Consider the following 11,551-nt stretch of genomic DNA (forward strand, 5'->3'; position numbering starts at 1 on the left):
CGGAGATAAACACTGTATTAAGGTGTCACTATTAGTGTTACTGTATCAAGGTATCATTGTATCAACGTATCACGGTAACTTTCATTATTTTTGCGCATTTTACTGTTTTTGGGGTATGTATCAAGGTGTCACTATCTAGGTGTCACTGTATCAACGTATCATTGTACCCAGGTGTCACTATCACCGTATCACTGTATCAAGATTTCACTGTATCACCGTATCATTGTATCAAGGTGTCACTGTATCAACGTATCGCTATATTAAGGTATCACTGTATTAATGTATCACTGTATCAACGTATTATTGTATCAACGTATTATTGTATCAACGTATCAGTGTATTAATGTGTCACTGTATTAACGTATCATTGTATCAACGTATCACTGTAACCTTCACTATTTTTACGCAGTTTTCAGTTTTTCAGTATCTTTTAAGGGACACGCGAAGGAAAGGTGTGTACGTGACGGTGGCGTGTGTGTGTGTGTGTGTGTGTGTGTGTGTGTGTGTGTGTGTGTGTGTGGCAGGTCAAAGGTTATATGGGCAGCTGTGTGTGTGTGTGTGTGTGTGTGTGTGTGTGTGTGTGTGTGTGTGTGTGTGTGTGTGTGTGTGTGTGTGTGTGTGTGTGTGTGTTTTAATGATGCCTGTATAAATAAGACACACTCACGAACGGCTATTAAAAAATTATTATTATTATTATTATTATTGAAATGACGAAATGATGAGCGATGAGATGATTGTAGTGATGATGAGCTATTGTCACTATCATTTGTATTGTCTATTTATTTATTTTGTTTTATTATTATTATCATTGTTATTACTATTGTTCATTATAGTAGTAGTAGTAGTAGTAGTAGTAGTAGTAGTAGTAGTAGTACGATATATACTACTACTACTACTACTACTACTACTACTACTACTACTACTACTACTACTACTACTACTACTACTACTACTACTACTACTACTGAAGAACATCACCATTTACATATATGGAGGAGGAGGAGGAGGAGGAGGAGAAAAAGGAAGAAAGAACACAAAAACGAAAACACACACACACACACACACACACACACACACACACACACACACACACACACACACACACACACACACACACACACACACACACACACACACACACACAACACCAAATAAAAAAAAAATAATAACAATAAAGAAAACGGGAGATAAAACATGATAAAGACGAGGAAATGACCCGCTGACCAGAAGAGGAAGGTCAGAGGTCAAGTGGAGAGACGTGAGGAGAGAGAGGAAGGAAGGAAAGAAAGAGAGAGAGAGAGAGAGAGAGAGAGGGAGAGGAACATCTGCTCGGAGGGAAGGGAGGAAGGAAGGGATAAAATTAGTAATACGTGTAAATTTTCAGTGTTCGTTGTGGTTCTAGCGAGGGAAGATGTACTGGAGGTGCTGTGGTCCTAATTACTGCCCTACCTGGCCGCCTGCGTGTGGGTAGGTAGGTGTGTGTGTGTGTGTGTGTGTGTGTGTTTTATTTTTGTGTTTCGTATTCTATTATCTATTTCTTTGATTTGTTCTCATTTTCTTTTTGTCAATTTTTACTTTCTTTTCGCTTGTTTTCTCTCTCTCTCTCTCTCTCTCTCTCTCTCTCTCTCTCTCTCTCTCTCTCTCTCTCTCTCTCTCTCTCTCTCTCTCTCTCTCTCTCTGTTTAATTTTTATTCTCTTTGTTTGGTGTTTGTGTTCTATTTTCTTTTTCTTGTAATCTTTCCATATTTTTTACTTTTTTTAGCTCTCTCTCTCTCTCTCTCTCTCTCTCTCTCTCTCTCTCTCTCTCTCTCTCTCTCTCTCTCTCTCTCTCTCTCTCTCCTTTATTTCTTTTTTCTATATCTGTTTTATTTTGTTTTGTTTAATTTTTCTATCTAATTTCTTGTCTTTTTTATCTACTTTAACTTTTTCTTAGTTTTTTCTTCGTTATTTAATTCTTTATCACTATTTTCTTCTCTGTTTTATTTTTTCTATTATTTTTTGTCATTTTTCTATTTTTTTTTTTGTCAATTTGTACTTTTTTTCAGCTTATCTCTTTTCCTTATTTCATTTATTATATTTTCTTTTATTCTCTGTTTTATTTTTTTTTTGTTATCTTTCTTATTTCGTGTCATTTCTTTCTTTTTGTCTTCATTTTTTTTTTTTTTAGCTTTTTCTCCCTTTTCCATATTTTATCATTTCTCTTTTTTCTTTCTTTGCTTTATTTTGTGTTTTTGTTCTGTTTCCTATCTCTTATCTTTTGTTGTCCTTATTCTTCCTATTTCCTTTGCTGTTCATATTTTCTTTCTTTTCATCTTGTTCTCTTTCTTCCTTGTTTCATTTATCATTTCTTCTTGTCTGTATTCTTTCCATCTCTTTCATTCTCTCTGTCTTTATCTTCTGTTTCTTATTCTTTATCTCTTTGTTAATTCATCTACCAATTCGTTTATATATATTTCCTTTATTCTTATTTTCTTATCTCATTTATTTATTTCCTCCTTTATTCTCTTGATTGTATTTTCTTAACCTTTCCATCCCTTTATTCGTTTTACCAGTCTGTCTGTCTGTCTGTCTGTGTGTCTGTGTGTCTGTTTGTTTTTCATCGCTAGTTTGGCAGAGTGAGTTTGTTTGTTGAGAGAGAGAGAAAGAGATACTGATACAGATACATTTATTTGTCTCTATAGTCATGTACATAATGGGCAGTTAACATAGTGTGTTGCGAAGCCAGGCCCGTTAAGCCGAACCTTTCTTAGGGCCTGTAGATTATTATACGGTGAACATCATAGCAAGCAAAATTCAATAATATTAGCTGTTTTAATAAAGTATACACATACACAGATGAAATAACGTACAAAAATAGGACCTAATAAATAGTGTATGTAGTATTTGTGAAATATTATACATCTATACATTGTTATACGAGGCGAATATTTCTTTTATTAATTTGTATTTAAATGATAGTATATTTCCATCGGATTTTAAGTCTTGAGGTAGATCGTTCAAGACTTTAGCTCCTCTTGACAGGACACTGCTCTGCTTGGCATGCGATGACCTGCACAGCGGAAGCAGTAGGTCTCGTGTTCTCCGCGTAACATTACTAGGCATTGAAGTAAAGCCACATTCGATGGGAAATGAATGTAAAGATTTATGTACAAATAAATGTGTCTGTAGATGTAAAATGTCTGGAAGCTTTAACAATCTTAGATCTCTAAATACATTGTGTGTGTGTGTGTGTGTGTGTAGAGAGAGAGAGAGAGAGAGAGAGAGAGAGAGAGAGAGAGAGAGAGAGAGAGAGAGAGAGAGAGATAATAAGCACTCTCAAATCTAAAATGGACTAACACCACCACCACCACCACCACCACCACCCATTAAATTCCACACCGTCATCCACCGCCACTGTTCTGTTGCGTGATAATACCAATGGCAAATAACAACACAAACAAACACACAAACACACAAACCAAACACACAAACACACAGACAAACAAACATAATATAGATCAATACAGGAGCGACACTTTTGATGTATTAAAAAAAAAACTGTGTGTGTGTGTGTGTGTGTGTATTTTGTAACACACACACACACACACACACACACACACACACACACACACACAAAAGAAAAAAAAACTAATGAAAGTAATTTGTTTGTATTTCATCTATTCTTTTCAAGGATTTATTATTATTTTTTTTCTTTATTCATTTATTTATTTGTTTATTTATTTATATGTACAGGGAAGGCAAAAATTAATCACGTTTATTAGTGGCAAGTAAAAATTTGCTTTTGTTTGTTTTGTGGCGGCCATATTGGAAAAAATGGGGTAGGGGACGCTAGGGGGAGGGAGGAGGGAAGGGGGATGGGGGGTGAGAGGCGCGCGGGGGCGTGTGGAGGGGTTTGTCTCGTTAAGTAATTTATTAATGAATTTAGTAACGAAGGGAGAGAGAGAGAGAGAGAGAGAGAGAGAGAGAGAGAGAGAGAGAGAGAGAGAGAGAGAGAGAGAGAGAGAATTCTTCAGCATCTATTGTAATTAGATGGACGGACAGACATTTACATAGATAGCGAGAAAAATTAATGAAGAAAGTAAATAAATTAGATAGAATAAGCTTTATCTTTTTGTAATAGATAGATAGATAGATAAAGACAACAAATAGATAGAAATAAATAAAAATGGATTGATTGATAGAGAAATAGAAATGCAACTGAAATTGGGTTATAAGAGAATATTAAACACACACACACACACACACACACACACACACACACACACACACACACACACACACACACACACACACACATAAACAAACAAACATGGGTGAGTTAATTAGAATTAGGTAAATTTTTATTTCAACAACAACAACAGAAAAAAAACAAAGAAAAAAACAAAACACAAGAGGGTGAAAGTAGATTGCAAAATGGAGAAAGTTTAAGATTATTCATTCATTGTAGTGTGTGTGTGTGTGTGTGTGTGTGTGTGTGTGTGTGTGTGTGTGTGTGTGTGTGTGTGTATTACTGAATATCCTCCGTAGGCCAACTCTTTCATATGCATAAAACCCCACACACACACACACACACACACACACACACACACACACACACACACACACACACACACACACACACACACACACACACACACACACACACACACACACACAGGGCATATTCTTGTTTCTATATTATGAACTTGTATGTAATTATTTGTTTGTTTGGCAGGAAGAAAAAGAGAGAGAGAAAAAAAAGAGAAACTAGAACAAATGAGTCTGTTTGAAGAAGAAAAAAAAATACTTATAAAATATTAATAAAATACTAATAAAATGAAGTTAACGTGAATTTATTTATTTATCTATTTTATTTATCTATTTATTTTTTTTTTGCAAAGTGTGACGCAAAAATTGAAAGTGCCACATATTTATAGAAAGAAAAAGTAAAGATGAAATTTTTTTGTAAATTTTTCATATATATTAATTTACTTTTTTTTTCTTTATATTTGTACAGGGAAAAAAATAAGTCAATCAGGTTTATTAGTAGCAAATATAAAAAAAAAAAGTTATTTATTTTGTGGCGGCCATGGTGGAAAAAATAAAGGAGTAAGAGAGAGAGAGAGAGAGAGAGGAAGAGGGAAAATCCTACAGTGTGGTTGCGTCATTTCTTGCTCACATCCCCAGGAAACGTAAAGATAAGACAGTGACGTGTTTGGCGTAGTAGTGAAGGGATACAAGGTGCGTCACTTCACTAACATCCCGGGTGAACAAACAGGATGGGACAAAAATAAGACACACACAAAAAAAAAGATTAATTCAAGCTTGTTAAGTCCTCCTTTCACTTTCCTTCTTCATTATCCTACGCCTTCCTCATTTACTTTGCTTTATTCATTCATTCATCTCCTCCTTCGCTTACAAAGTCTCCTACATTCATTAGTGGATGAAGAGAAGAGGGTGAATCATTAGGAAGGTTGGATGAGGTAGGATAAAACTTAGTGGTGAATCATTAAGAAGGTTGGATGAGGATGAGGTAGGATAAGAAAAATAATAAGGAAACGTTTATCTAATTTAAAGGTTAGTGATGAATGGACCGAATTAATAGTTTGTTAGTGGTGAATCATTAGGAAAGTTAGACAAGGTTAGAAAAAAAACTGAAAAAAAGTACAGTTTGGATAAAAAAAAAACGGGGAAAAAGTTGGAGATTAGTGGATGGATAGAACTGACTGAATAATTAGTTGTTTTAGTGGTGAGAGATTAGGAATGTTGGAGAATGTCGGATGAAATAAAGAAAAAAAAAAAAAAAGGATTGGATAAAAATAATTGAAACATTAAGAGATTAGTGAATGAATAGATGAAAAGGAAAACTAAAAAAAAAAAAAGAACAGTTTGGATGAAAATAATAATTGAAACAGGAAGAAAAATGAAAAAGAAAGTTTGTTAGTGGTGAATCATTAGGAAAGTTAGACACGATTGGATAAAAAAGGAAAATAAAATAAGAAACAAGTTGCATAGAAAAAAAAAGGAAAAGAGAAATTTTGAGATTAGTGATGATTGGAACAGACTAAATAATTGTTAGTAGTGAAACATTAGAGGACAAAATTGGATAAAAAAAAAAAAAAGGAAAAGAAAAGAACAAAAGAAACAGGTTGGATAAAAAAGAAAAACTAAAATTTGGAGATTAGTGGATAAGTAAGTCGAAATTAGTAATGAGACGTTATGAAAGGAGAAGATTGGATAAAAAAAAAAGGAAAAGAAAAAAAGAAACTGGTTGGATGAAAAAGAAAAATAGAAATAGGAAGAAATTTGGAGCTGAGTGAATGAATAGAAGAATGAATAATAAGTTGGTTAGTTAGACATTAGTGAGTTATGAATGGCTGGACAGATGTGTAGATGGTGACCGGTGATGATGGGTGGGAAAAAGATAGGCACATTTTAACCCCTTGAGTACTAAAAAGATAGGCACATTTTAACCCCTTGAGTACCAAAAGACACATTTCAACCGCTTGAGTACCAAAAAAGACACATTTTAACCCCTTAAGTACCAAAAAGACACATTTTAACCCCTTGAATACCAAAAATGACACATTTTAACCCCTTGAATACCAAAAAGACACATTTTAACCCATTGAGTACCAAAAAGACACATTTTAACCCCTTGAGTACCAAAAAGACACATTTTAACCCCTTGAGTACCAAAAAGACACATTTTAATCCCTTGAGTACCAAAAAGATAGCCACATTTTAACCCCTTGAGTACCAAAAAGACATATTTTAACCCCTTGAATACCAAAAAGACACATTTTAACCCTTTGAGTACCAAAAAGACACATTTTAACCCCTTGAGTACCAAAAAAGACACATTTTAACCCCTTGAGTACCAAAAAGACACATTTCAACCCCTTGAGTACTGGAACACACTTTTACCTTGCATTTTGGGTGTGATTAGAATATTTTATCAACATCAGAAAGGGTCTATGGAGGTCAGAAGATAAATGGCCACAGTCTTCACTATTTTAATCCCCCACATGAGTTTCTGAAGCTGTACCAAATGATCAGGTAGTAAGCAGAATGAATATGGAAACGCGTCATGGCACTGAAGGGGTCAAGTTATAGGCCTACTACGTTTTAGGCCTAACTATTTCTTGCTGCTTCCGTTTTTCGTATATTTAAAAAAAAAACCTTAATGACGCAGATCTCCTTTTTTTTCTTTCTTTCCTGTCTCGCATTCGATTTTTACTTTCCTCTCTCTCTCTCTCTCTCTCTCTCTCTCTCTCTCTCTCTCTCTCTCTCTCTCTCTCTCTCTCTCTCTCTCTCTCTCTCTCTCTCTCTCTCTCTCTCTCTCTCTCTCTCTCTCTCTCTCTCTATTTCGTTCTAAATTACCTAAAAAGAAATATGTATTCTCTCTCTCTCTCTCTCTCTCTCTCTCTCTCTCTCTCTCTCTCTCTCTCTCTCTCTCTCTCTCTCTCTCTCTCTCTCTCTCTCCTTTCTATTTACGTTCTAAATTGCCTAAAAAGAAATATGTATTCTCTCTGTCTCTCTTGTCTGTCTGTCTCTCTCTGTCTCTCTGTCTCTCTCTCTCTCTCTCTCTCTCTCTCTCTCTCTCTCTCTCTCTCTCTCTCTCTCTCTCTCTCTCTCTCTCTCTCTCTCTCTAAATAACCTAAAAAATAAATCTATGTACCATTTCTAACTAATATTCTGACTGTTTCTTCTTATTTCTCGTACTTACACACATTTATAAGGAAAAGGGAAGAATTAAAAGAACTAATAACTAATAAATAAAGAAATAATGATAAAAGAAGGGGAAGAGACACGAGAAGAGAATCGGTTTAGGAAAGAGGGGACAAATGGATAAGAGATGATAAAAGGGAACTAATTGAGATGAGACGAGATTTTTTTTTCCTCTTTTTTGAGTGAAGATAAATGGATAAATAAGTGAAGAAAAGTGACGAGAGAGAGAGAGAGAGAGAGAGAGAGAGAGAGAGAGAGAGAGAGAGAGAGAATTATTTCGTTAGGTGAGGTAGACGGAGTGAGGAGCGAAAATGAAGTGTGTGAGTGATGGTGAGGTGAAGTGATGGTGAGGTGATTTGAGATGAGTGATGGTGAGGTGAGATGAAGCTATGTGAGGTGAGGTGATGATGAGTGAGATGAAGTGATGATGATGCGTATTGAGATGACTGACTGATTGTGAGACGGAGATGATGAAGTGATGGTGATGGTGAGATGAAGTGATGGTGATGCGAGTGAAATGACGCTCGCGAAAAAAAAAAATAGAGAAAATCAATTAGAGAAAGTTTGAGTTAGAGAAACTTAGATAAAATAAGTTAGAGAAATTGAGAGAGATAGTTAGAGAAAATGAGAGTTAGAGAAAATGAGAGAGAGATAGAGGAAGAAAATAAGAGTTAAAGAAAATTTGAGTTAGAGAAAATTTGAGAGAGAATATAGTTAGAAAAATTAGTTAGAAAAATCGGTATCAGTGTAGAATTTTTATCATGAGTTTTATTGACATGAGGAAGAGTCTATGGAGGTAAGAAGATTAATGGCCACAGTCTTCACTATTTTAATCCCCACATAAGTTTCTGAAGCTGTAAAACTTCACCAAACAGTAAGCACAAATTTCATCATGAGTTTTTGGTGTGATTAGACCATTTTATTGACATTAGGAAGAGTATATGGATGTCACAAGATTAATGGCCACAGTCTTCACTATTCTAATCCCCGACATAACTTTCTGAAGCTGTGAAAAATCGCCAAATAGTAAGCAGAATTTTTACCATAAGTTTTGTGTACAATTGGACCATTTTATTGACATGAGGAAGGGTCTATGGAGGTCAGAAGATTAATGGCCACAGTCTTCACTATTTTAATCCCCCACATAAGTTTCTGAAGGTGTATGAAATCACCAACTAGTCACCAGAATGAATAAGAAAACGTGTCTTGGTACTGGAGGTTTACGTTAAGACGAAGAAATGTTAACTTACAGTGTCTTAAGATGAAGTTACAATTCAGTTTAAGTTAGGTTAGGTTAAGTTAGATGACATGAAGTTAGGTTAGTTTAAGTTAGATGACATGAAGTTAGGTTAGGTTAAGTTAGCTGACATGAAGTTAGGTTAGGTTAGGTTACATGAAGTTAGGTTAGTTTAAGTTAGATGACATGAAGTTAGGTTAGGTTACATGAAGTTAGGTTAGGTTAGGTTACATGAAGTTAGGTTAGGTTAAGTTAGCTGACATGAAGTTAGGTTAGGTTAGGTTACATGAAGTTAGGTTAGGTTAAGTTAAGATCAATATATTTTACCTTAGGACATCTTAACTTAATGTACGAAGTTTCTTTTGTCACTTTTTTTTATTCAACTTCCTTTCAAACTTCCTACAAAAAAAAATATCCGGACACTTTTCCTTCACTACTTTGCTATATTTTCTGGCCACGTGTCTTGTTTTCCTTATTTCTCCTCGTGGTTATTTTCATTCGCTTTCTTTTTCTCTTTCCTTTTTCCCAGTTTCCCTCGTGTCACTGTTCCTTTATTTTCCCACGCGTCCCTTATTCTTTTCCTTTTGTTTTCTTTCCTCCGCTATTTCTTTTTCTTTCTTTTTATTTTCCTTCGTCCTTTTTCTTTTTCTTTGTCGTGTTTTCTTTTCCCTTTGTTTTCCTTCATCCTTCTTGTTTCTCTTAGTTATCTTCTCTTCTTTTCTCTCTTTCTTTCCTTATTTATTTCCCTCGTCCTTCTTTTCCTTTTGTCATTTTCCCTTCGCTATCTTCTTTTCTTCTGTTTCCTTTTTTCTTGTTTTCCTTTGGGTTTTTTTCCCTTCGCTGCCTCTTTTTATTCTTTTCTTTTTATTTTCCTTTCGCATCCCTCTTTTCTTTTCCCTTTCGTTATCTTCCCTTTTCTTCTTTTCCTCTTGTTATTTTCCCTTCGCTACTCATTTTCTTCTTTTATTATTTTCTATCGTTCCTTTTCATTTTTTCCTCTTGTTTTCCTTCGCATCTCTTTTTATTTTCATTTATTTTCATTTTTTTTTTTACTTTTGTCTACTTTTTCGTCCTTTTTTTTTATATTTTCCCTTATTCCTTTTTTTTCTTCTTTTTTCCCTGTGTTATTTTCCCTTCGCTATCTCTTCCCGCCTCTCATAACGACGCCATATTTTTGTTTTCCTGATGGCCTGTGATCGTCCGCCATTTTGTGTGATGACCCCGATGTTGCAGGAGTGGTGACGTGGCAACACACACACACACACACACACACACACACACACACACACACACACATGCAGACATAAACACACACTCGTAAACACGCAGTGACAAAGAGAGAGAGAGAGAGAGAGAGAGAGAGAGAGAGAGAGAGAGAGAATAATAACACCATGCCAAAGATTAAAAATAAGAAAAAAAACAGGAAGAAAAAAAAAATAAAAGATAAAAGAAAGAGGAAGAGGAAGAGAGAAAGAAAGAAATAATTAATGAAAGCAAAAAAAAAAAGTTTCCTTAAATAGACACAAGATTAAGTCAGCCATTTTGTGCAGAGACATAAACAACTTTTACTCCCTCCACTCCCCTTCTCCCTCATCCCCATCCCTCTTTCCCCTCCCCTCCCTCATTTCCTCTTCCCCTCTCCTCCCTTCCCTCCTTACTCTGTTCCTCCCCACCTTCCCCTACCCTTGCCTTTGCGTTGGAGGTGTTTTGGGGATGAGAGGGGAGAGAGGGAGAGGGGAGGAGAGGGGAGAGAAAAAAATCTTAAGGTGTATTGAAGGAAAATGTGTTTGTTTTTGTGTATTTGTCCATCAGAGAGAGAGAGAGAGAGAGAGAGAGAGAGAGAGAGAGAGAGAGAGAGAGAGAGAGAGAATCTAATCTTACTTTCATGCACAATAAAGATAATAGTTTTCCCCTCAGCAAGACAAATCTCCCAACACACCTTTGCTGGGGTTACCTGTGTCAAGAAGAGGAGGGGAGGAGGAGGGGAGGAGGAGGAGGAGGAGGAGGAGGAAGAGGGAGGAGAGGGGAGATACACTAGTCACCAAGATACAATAGTTTTCAGAGAGGAGAAATGGTGAGGGGAAATGGGGAAGGGGTTAGACAGGTGAGGGGAAGTAGTGAGGGGATATGATGAAGGGGAATGGGGGAGGACAGGTGAGGGTGGGGGTTATTGGGGTTAAGTAGAGATGACACGAGCAGGTGGGGGGAGGTGGGGAGAGGGGAGGGTGAAAGGTGAAGGAGAAGAAGGAGGGATTGGGAGGGATTTGAATGTGATGAGTGGGGTGGGGGTGATGATGGTTGGTTGGGGGTAGCAGGTGTTGGAGGGAATTTTAGGGGTGGGAAGGTGTGGTTGGGGGAAGGTCGGGGAGAGTGGGAAAGGACATGTGTGTGTGTGTGTGTGTGTGTGTGTGTGTGTGTGTGTGTGTGTGTGTGTGTGTGTGTAAAGAGAGTAACAAATAAAAAAGTAAATAAAAAAAAACACGAAGAAAAAGATTAGAAAAACAAAACTAATGAAATAAAAAGAAAGTAACAAATAAAGAACAAAACAAATAAAAAAGCTTAAAAAAAAAAAACAGAAATAAAGAGAGAAATAACTAAATAAGA

General features: G+C 36.0%; 1 long non-coding RNA gene across 1 annotated transcript in view; it reads left to right on the plus strand.

The window, feature by feature from the left end:
* The first annotated feature begins 1,382 nt into the window (after positions 1-1,382).
* LOC123502535 overlaps positions 1,383-11,551 on the plus strand; it is a 95,956-nt gene continuing 85,787 nt past the window's right edge. Inside the window, exon 1 of the long non-coding RNA XR_006674155.1 lies at positions 1,383-1,467. This is a non-coding gene — a long non-coding RNA (uncharacterized LOC123502535). The remainder of the gene's footprint in view (positions 1,468-11,551) is intronic.

The sequence above is a fragment of the Portunus trituberculatus genome, chromosome 12, assembly GCF_017591435.1.
Source record: "Portunus trituberculatus isolate SZX2019 chromosome 12, ASM1759143v1, whole genome shotgun sequence".
NCBI classification, from domain to species: domain Eukaryota; kingdom Metazoa; phylum Arthropoda; class Malacostraca; order Decapoda; family Portunidae; genus Portunus; species Portunus trituberculatus.